General features: G+C 39.1%; 1 pseudogene; it reads left to right on the top strand.

Moving 5' to 3' along the window:
- The first annotated feature begins 3,573 nt into the window (after positions 1-3,573).
- Positions 3,574-4,367, top strand: LOC132233838 (serpin B6-like; annotated as a pseudogene).
- The last annotated feature ends 5,626 nt before the right edge of the window (positions 4,368-9,993 follow it).

Below are 9,993 nucleotides of genomic sequence, written 5' to 3'. Positions count from 1 at the left end.
CCCTTCAAGGCAAACCAACCGGCCCCCACCCATGCACCAGGCCTCTATCCTATATAGTAAAAGGGTAGTATGCAAACTGACCTTAACAGCAGAAAGACTGAGAATGACTGGTCACTATGACACACAATGACCACCAGGGGGCAGACGCTCAATGCAGGAGCTACCCTCTGGTGGTCAGTGAGCTCCCACATGGAGGAGCTCTGCTTAGCCACAAGCCAGGCTGATGGCTGTCAGTACATCGGTGGTGGTGGGAGCCTCTCCTGCCTCCTCAGCAGCACTAAGGATGTCTGACTGCAGCTTAGGTCTGCTCTCTGCTGGCAAGTGGACATCCCGCAAGGGCTGCCGGGCTGCCAGAAAGATGTCTGATTGCCATCGTAGGCCCAATCCCCCGGGGAGCAGGCCCAAGCCAGCAGGTGGTCATCCCCTGAGGGGTCCCAGACTGCGAGAGGGCACAGGCCAGGCTGAGGACCCCCCGAGTGCACAAATTTTTGTGCACCAGGCCTCTAGTTAATAATATTATGAAGAAATATCTGATATTAGTCTACCCAAGTAGTAGTAAATAAAATAATTTTCACAACAAAATTAAATTTTAAAAGTACTGTCATCCATTATGACTGTCATGACCTATTTAAAGTATACATTAATTTATAGGGCTAAAACTAAAGTCATTCCCATCTAAATATTATAAACATAAAACATCTCTTCCAATTATTTATAATTTTAAAAAAACTGTTGAATGCATAAATATGTATTCATGTTTTAAACCAAGATTTTTTTGGAAGAAATTTAGTGGCACAAATGTTTTTCTAAGTGAAATCTTGTATGTAAATTCACTATTTTAAATAAGTATTGGCAGAACTGTTCTCTTGAAAGAAAGAACATCCAGCCCATCTTCCTAATGGCAGCCTATGGCACAATGTTAGGAAAAGGTGTTGATTTTACAAATAATGTAATCACTAAGTGGTCATTTCCTTCCAGAATCCTCCATCTAAGATTTAAAATGTACATGCTACTAGTACCTTTCAATTTAAGTTAAATTACATTTTGCTAATATTCTCTTTTAAATTAGGCTGAAATGCCCTGGAAATACTGGGGGAAATATTCTAATGATTGCTAGGACATTAAGCTGTTAAAGAATTTTATAAATAGGCCAACTAATTTTTAGAAAATGACTATGTAAACAAGTAAAATAAATACATTAAAACCTAGTTGAGTCACCTGTGAGAATGAATTTCAATTTTATTCTATTACTTATAAAGCAAGTGCAGAAAACAAGAGGTTATTTAGCTTGGAGTTCTGCCATCTAACCTTTACAGAATGAAATCCCCAAGTAAAGACTCTTACAAATGGGAATGTGTGAAGTTATTCATAAATTCAGCAGCCCTTTTTAAAAATGTCTGGGAAAAGTGTTTTATACATGAATGCTCCATAGGGTATAATCATTGAATACTTATTGAAGATTACATATGGGCTTCAGTCCTGTGAAAAAGGTGATCTAACTAATAACAGATTGATGGATATGAAAGGCTCAAGTACTTCTAGTATTCCAGTCCAATTATCTGTGAACTAAGGAGGACTTCAATGATAGTTCATAATGAGTCATTTAAAGCTGTTACAGTCAGTTAGGTTAAAATCCCTGTTAAATATTGGCCTACATATGGTTAGTCAAGGCAGATGAAAGAAAGTTTGTGCCTATCAGCCTGCTGTCAGTTAATAGCCCCAAACCACAGACCTCAGTCAGTTTCTGCAGTCCTGAAAAACTATGGTGTTTTATTTGGGACTGTATTCATAGAAACATAACTTGGAGCAAATGTATCCTACCTTTCATAAATCTTTAATTTCATAGGTTTTCTCGCTGGAACCAAGACTGCAATTTCTATGGTTATAGTTTGATCAGTATAATCAACTAGTTCTAAAGTTGTGATTTGATTTTGTGAAGTTTCCTGACAGCCTTAGGTAGTAGTTTCTTCTGTATGTAGAGTGTGACTAAATTACACTACAGAGGGTTTTTGAGTAGCAGTTTATGCAAATGAAATGTTTCCCATATCTCATGCTCCATAATAATAACAATCATTGGAGCTTAAAATAAGAAATTGGGATAAGAAAAAGTTTTGCATTCTGATCATTTAATATAACATTTTTCTTATTGTATATCAACATAGGTTATTTGAAGAAAAAAAAATATATATATATATATACTAGAGGCCCAGTGCATAAAAATTCATGCACTGGAGGGGAGGTCCCTCAGCCTGGCCTGCCCCATCTCACAGTCCAGGAACCCTCAGGGGCAGGAGGTAACCTGGTGGTCAGGGGAAGGTGACACCCCCATCACACCTCTGCTGTTGCCACTACCGGCAGCGCAAGCCTCTGCTGGCCCTGGTTATCTGAGCCTCAGGTGGCCCTGGTTACCTGAGCCTCGGGCAGCTCTGGGTGGCTGGCAGCTGCCATCTGAGGTTTGCCTGCACCTCGGGCTGGCCCTGGGCGGCTGGGAGGCTGAGGGGACTGGGGGACTCTGGAGGCAGGCACACGGAGCAGCAGGACCTGGCCTTGCCATGTGCCTGCCACCCCGGCAGGGCTGAGGGGACTGGGTGCTGCCATCTTGTGGCTGTGGGCACCATCATCTTTGAGAGCATGGCAGTCAATTAGCATATTCCCTCCTTATTGGCTGTGGGTGCCACTATCTTGAGGGCATAGCAGCAATTAGCATATTCCCTCCTTATTGGCTGTGGGCGCCACCATCTTTGCGATGGTGTGATGGTCAATTAGCATGTTCCCTCTCTATTAGATAGGCTATTGTTTCCATGATGTATACATCCCTTATTTGTGCTAAAAAATCTAGAAAGGTTTTTCGAGCCAATTTGTTGGAAAAGCTTGACATGGCATTTTGTGAAGACAATGCAAGATAAAGTTCATGGTGGGGGATGGGGGGAATTAGTCATGAATATTTGAGATGATATGAAGTAATTTAAAACATTGACAAATCCATTATTGTGCTCCCTGTTCTGTGAAGGAGAGCTGGATAGTCATACAGAATGCTGTCTTGCACAGCAATTCCATTACTATTAGCAATGAAGGTACTGACCTTGTCAACAATGGACATACACTTTTCCCTTACTTAATAGGAATCAGATATTTAGGCTCTGATGTCTGTAACTATTTCAGAGAGAATACGATTTCAGCAGTTCTCATTATTCATTCTCATACTTCCTTCTAGACCACACTTCAGCCCATGCATGTAATAATGAGAATATGAGTTTACATGTTGATTACAAGTGCCTGACCATATACATATATGCAAGGTATTTGGCTCAAATACCTTATTAAAGAAACACTATTTTAAAAACATTTTTATTGCTGACCTTTAAAAAGTCTATGACAGTCAAAATAGTGTAATGATAAAAGTGATCTAATTATAGTTCAATTTGATATGCTACCCTTGCAACTTTAATACCTTCAAACACATACTTGATTATTATTTTCCAAATCTACAAAAATCTTCGATATTAGAAGTGTACTTGCTGCCACGGCTCCTCTTACTCTGGCTGCATTGCCAAGACTCTAGGACTTACCGTCATGGATACTCTCTTGGAAGCAAATGGCACTTTGGCCTTTACCTTTTTTCTCATCTATGAGCATCGCCTCTGCCTGGCCCTGGTCTTCATGAGGCAAAAGGAAACACCTCGGCCCAGACGGCCCAGGCACTTTCAGTAAAAGCAGTGGCGGAGGTGAATATCCCATCAGGGTTTCTAATCGCGTGTCCCCAAAGTCTATAGGACTGACACATAGCACTTGCTATAACTGCCAACAGGCTCTTTGGAGAAAAGTCTTATGGTGCTTATGATTTCAACTCATCTTTCAAAGATTCCTGCCGCAAATTCTACTGAGCAGAGACGGAAGAGCTTGACTTCTTCAAAGCTGCAGAGGAGGCTAGAAAACACATCGACACCGGGTGTGTAACTAACAAGACAGAGGGTAAAATTACAAAGTTGCTGTCTCCTAATTCAGTTAATCAAGTTGCCTGTCTGGTTCTCATGAGTGCCATCTACTTCAAAGGAAACTGGGATAATCAGTTTAACAAACAGAAAACCCAGGGAAGACCATTTAAGGCCAGCGAGAATGAGGAGAAACCGGGGCAAATGATGTTTAACGACATGGAGGCTGTCCTTGGCTCTCTGGGCATGACTGATGCCTTTGAGCGGATCATGGCAGACTTTCCTGGAATGTCGTCTGGGAGAGACTGTCGTTTCTGCCCAAGGTCATGCACCAGTCCTTTGTGGAGGTCAACCAGGAAGGCACCAAGGCTGCAGCCTCCACCTGGGCCATCACGATGTTTCAATGTGCAGGAATCGCCTCCAGGTTCTTGCTGACCACCACTTCCTTTTCTTTACGCAGCACAGCAAAACCAACGGTATTCTGTTCTGTGGCCAATTCTCCCTCCCTTAAGGGACTGGTCAGTACTGCATGCAGCCCTTCTCCTGTCTCCTACCGACCCACTCTTCCTCTGACACTTCACAATGTGCCTGAAATCCAAAGTAATCTTCGGTGACAATCCATAAATAAAGAGCCTGATTTTGAAGAAGAAGAAAAAAGAAATGTTTTACACCCTCCCAATACTTCATCTTAACCTCTCCTTCTTGTCTTCTGTCACATTTTCATTCATTACATCATTATTAAAAATAATTTTTGATCAAAGATGAGCTGCTCAAAAACTCAGTTTCTTCCTTCAATTTTTGCTGTGCCTCTTCATTTCACCCCATGGAGCAAATGAATGAGAGAGGAGATATTACAGAGATGCTAGTCACTGTTAACTGGTACACAAATATATCCAGTAAATTAAAAAAAAACAACCCTCAGAAATGCCTTTTGGACACTAATGAGACATATTGCTTTGAGCAAAAGTGACATGCCAGATTATTCTTATAAAATAAAACAGCTAGACAGCATTCAACTCTCTCCCCACTCGCATGACCCCGATAATTTTTCCTGGCACCATTTGACTCTACTAAGTATATATTTACTCCATAACGATCCCCAGCAAAGGACTATGGGGAGTAATACTGTTGATACATGCAGTACAAGACATTCTTACTTGCCCTTCCCCAGTTGTGCTGGCACTTGCTGACAGTTGTAAAAACTTGTTGTTGTCATAAGCTGAGACAACTCCAAAGGCACACAGGGAACAGATGTATGCTATAATAATAACAAGGTGCCACTTAAAAAATACTTTTCAGCTTAGGGCTGCATTTAAACCTTCAGGTACAGTTCGTGAAACTCATAATGTGGGAGAGTGAGTACTGGTGGTGTCTTTGAGAGTCTCTGGGGGAAAAGACTCTGAGATATTGTTACCATTATCACCATCTTGCTAACTGAATCACAGTTAGTGCCTGGGTTATTACACCTGAGGGAGTGACTTACTACCCTCTAGGTTGAAATAAAGGGCAAAATGAGATTCTTTCATTGTAGAAAGGTGGAACAAACTCAGGACACACAAAGGAAAAGGCACACTATTCAATCTCAATCTTTTAAAGATCGAGATCTAAATTAAGCTGAATATGCAATCCTCAGTTTGGCCATATAAATTAATTGAGCATACGCTGCACCTAAACTGAATACAAATGAAAATCTTTATACAGTTAGGTACACCCTTCCTTCTGAAATATATGCGTCTTATTTTTGTAAAAATGCAGAAGCAAAAGCAAAATAAAACAGGCAAGAAAATTTCGTACCAAAGCACAGATGTACTTGGAAAGGAAAGGATGTTAATGTCCTGCAAACTGCGTCATGTTTTATCTCTCAGTCAGTTAAGTTGTAAAATTGTAAGATGCTGTTGAAGTAATTCAAAGTAAAAGTAATATTGAAATGCTTTCATTTTTATTCACTCATAAACATTATAATATAAATGCTAGACTTCTTTTCAAACCCTATAGATAGAACTGAGAGTTCTAGCTTTAAATATCTGGAAAGGAAATATAAATTGTATATTACACTTGAACCTGAAATATAAAACGGTCACTTTGTTTTGATGATGAAAAGTTGAGCCCTTTAACAATGCTCTGTTTTACTCAGGAGTTGAATTTTTTTACTCCTTTCCCTGATGTGATTAAATTTGTATTTCTATTGTTTCCTACTGCGATCCAGATTTATTTTAAAAAAGAATTGAGTGCCTTGTCTGTTTATAATAGTTCAAATATAGAATAGTAGATGAAACCAATGACTCCTCAAAGTAAATTCTAGCCTGTGATTATGTACTCATGTGCTCAATCTGCATGATCTGAGAAATGGTTAAAAAAAGAAAATATCACTGGGACAGTTTTCTTAATTATTTTCCAGATAAGTCTTAATGATTAGGACTTTTAAAACACTTGTGATATGTTTCCAAATAACTAAACTGGGATATTTTATAGGAAAGAGTAGAGGGTACTGGTTGAGCACGTGCACACGCACACACGCGCGCATATATATATATATATATATATATATATATATATATATATGATTGATTCTAGAGAGAAAGGGATAGGGACAGAGAGATAGAAACATTAATGATGAGAGAGAATCATTGATCGACTGCCTCCTGCAAGTCTCACACCGGGGATGGAGCCTGCAACCTGGGCATGTGCCCTGGCTGTGAATCAAACTGTGACCTCCTGGTTCATAAGTTGATGCTCAACCACTGAGCCACACAGGTCGGGCTGGTTGAGCACTTTTGACTGGACCAAGTGAGCATGTGATTTTGAATGTGAAACATGGAAATAAAAATAGTTGTCTGTGCTTAATCATTTATTCAGCACCTGAGGCAAATCAGGTTCCTCAAATCAATTACTCCATCGAAGAATAATGTCAGGGAACAAACACTTTATCAGCAAACTTGTGTATTTTGTATTAGTTTTTTGTAATTTTAGACATAAATCTTTAACGTGGCGTTTGTGTTCAAACAACATCCTCTCTTCTATCCAGGTGTTGACAACACAATAGGATTGGTCTATTTTGAGTACCCGAGAGGAAAATTGTAATATTGATATTATTACATTATCAGAAGACTGATACTTACAAAAAAATGTTTCTTCACTCAGAGTAACAAAGTATTGGGGAAATTTTGGAGAAAAATATCTCAATTTTATCAGTTGATATCTTATCTTATATACGGATATTTATATAGATCTCTGGGAATGTTAATCCATTTTATGATGCATAGTTATATAAATATAATTCTATATATATAAAAGCCTAAGCAACCGTTCAACCGAATGACTGGTAGCTATGATGTGCACTGACAACCAGGGGGTAGACACTCCAACTGGAAGGTTAGCTTGCTGCTGGGGTCCAACCAATCAGAACTGGGCGGGATGGGCCAGACACACCCTGGAGCCTTCCCACAGTCCCCCCCCCGCAACTGGTCAACCTCCTGTGGTCCCTCTCCGGCCCAATCGGCCCTTGAAATGGGCCAAACACACCCTGGAGCCCTCCCACGGTCCCTGCCCGGCCCCGACCATGCACTGGTGGTGTTCCGGATTGTGAGAGGGCGGAGGCCAGAACCAGGGACCCCACTGGTGCAAAAATCTAGTTTTATATATTACTATTGATATTATTAGCAAGCAATGGTAGTTCTGTTTTATAGCTCTTCATATCAAATCACAAATGCTGTATTTTGACTCATGTCAGAATAGAAACAGACCATTTTTTTCTGTTAACTTTCTCAGTAAATACTAATATCTTATGGTTTGAAAGTTGTCAAAGTAAACTTAACATCAAATTGTTTAGATACACATTCCCTAACATTACTTCAGACTAATACTTTTATTGTATTTCGTTTAATATTGACCAAATATAAACTTCCAGATGATATGGATAAAGGAAAAGGGACACAAAAATTATTGACTGAAATATGAAGCTAGCTTTTAATGAGCACGGCCTTGAGAAGTACTAACCTTAGAAGTTGGAGCACAGAATATCCCTATTTTTTCATCTCTAACTTATTTCAAATGGATAGATAATATGATACCAAAACTATGAATATTAGTTTATACAGTGAAATATAATTGAATTGCATAGTGAGTAGGAGCATGGTTGATGGATATTATTGTGTAAAATGTGGTGCAGTTTTGTTCTTATAATTATTAAACTTGAAGGCTGTCACAAAATAGTGAATACTAAATGCTTACCTGTAGTTGATAATTATATATTTGGCTTAAGCTTGATGATAGTTATATTTCTCCTAAGTAGCTAAGCATGGAGGAGCACTTCTTAAAAAGAGTCCAATTGAAATAATAATTTAAGTTTGAGACATTTATGATATGTGAGGTAAAAGGCCATCTAATTCAACATGAACCTACTAGCCATGGAAGATTCACTACACCCATTTAAAAGTTTTATAATGTAAAATTTTTGTTATTCACTTAAAATTTTCATAGTAAAATGTATGTACATTTTATGTTTATATGTATAATCATAATAGGTCACTTGAAATGTCAACACTATTACAAAACTTATCATTTGTAATGTTTATTTTCACAAAATTTTATTTTATTTCATTATATTGTGCTATTGTGCATGTTTTATAGGTATTGAAGGCCCAATCCTTCCTTTGTCATCTGCATTGTACATGGAATAGTTATATTAGGCAATTTGTGTATACTTATTCTTCTTAAGCCATGTAGGTGCTTGCTGAAATTATACATTTAATCTTTGCTTGAGCCATTAAGTTTTGTGAATGCTATCTTGTTGAAAGTTTTTATTATAATAAGTGGATATTATCCCATCATTCCATCCATGAATGGAGGATATCATTATGAGAATTTTCCAATGGATGATCTAAAGAAAAAGTTTGATTATTTTTGTTTGAAGGAAATGCAAAGGGATTTGCATTTCCAAGTGATAGACATCACTGATCTATAAAATTGTGTCTTGCTCTTGCTTTATTTCAGATCTCATTTTGGTCTCAAAAGAAAAGCAATTTTCAAAAGTAAAGTAAAAAAAAATAGATCTACATTAATAGATGTGTGTTGTGTTTAGTAGACCATTCAAGAACCAATGACTTCAGTCTCAGTGTTTAGAGATAAGGAAGGAAACGAAGTATAAGCTGATGATTTCAGTAATCTTGCATTCAAAAAGTTACAAGCTTCTACCCTGGCCAGATTGCTCAGTGGTTAAAGCCTTGGCCCAAGGACCAAAGGGTCTCAGGTTCAATTCCAGTTCAAAGGCACGTACTTCAGTTGCAGGTTCAATCCGTTGGCATGCAGGAGGCAGCCAATCAATGCATCTCTCTCACATAGATGTGTCTCTCTCTCTCCCTCTGCTCTCTCTCTTCCACTCTCTCTAAAAATCAATAGAAAAAATATCCTCAGGTGAGGATTAGAAAAAAAAAAAGGCTAGAAGCTTAGAAACCAGATTATAACATGATTCTACACATATTATCAAGAAACATTATACATTTATCTTTGGCTCAGAAGTAAGGTCAGTGCTCTTGGGTATTTATGTACTATTCTAGAGGCCTGGTGCATGAAATTTGTGCATTCAGGAGGGTGGGGGGTCCCTCATCCTGGTCTGCACCATCTCACAGTCCGGGAGCCCTCAGAGGATGTCCAACTGATGGCTTAGGCTCGCTCCCCACGGGGAGCAGGCCTAAGCCATCAGTCGGACGTCCTTAGTGCTGCCCCTGAGGCAGGAGAGGCTTCCACCACCGCTGCTGCGCTCGCCTGCTGTGAGCCCGGCTCAGAGCTTCTGACTGAGCACACTGACCACCAGGGGGCAGCTCCTGTGTTGAGCGTCTCCCCCCTGGTGGTCAGTGCATGTCATAGTGACTGGTCATTCTGCTGTTCGGTCTATTTGCATATTAGCCTTTTGTTATATAGGATTCCATAATATAGTCAGATGTTTAAATTGTCAGATGTCAATGAACTGTGTTCTCTTAAGCAGAAAATTCAGCTTTAATTGAACTTACATTTTGAACTTCATTTTTCTTAGATGATCTGACACTAGTTTAAATTGAAAGAC

Source organism: Myotis daubentonii, chromosome 4, assembly GCF_963259705.1.
Source record: "Myotis daubentonii chromosome 4, mMyoDau2.1, whole genome shotgun sequence".
Lineage (NCBI taxonomy): Eukaryota > Metazoa > Chordata > Mammalia > Chiroptera > Vespertilionidae > Myotis > Myotis daubentonii.
This window is presented reverse-complemented; position numbering and strand designations above follow the sequence as displayed.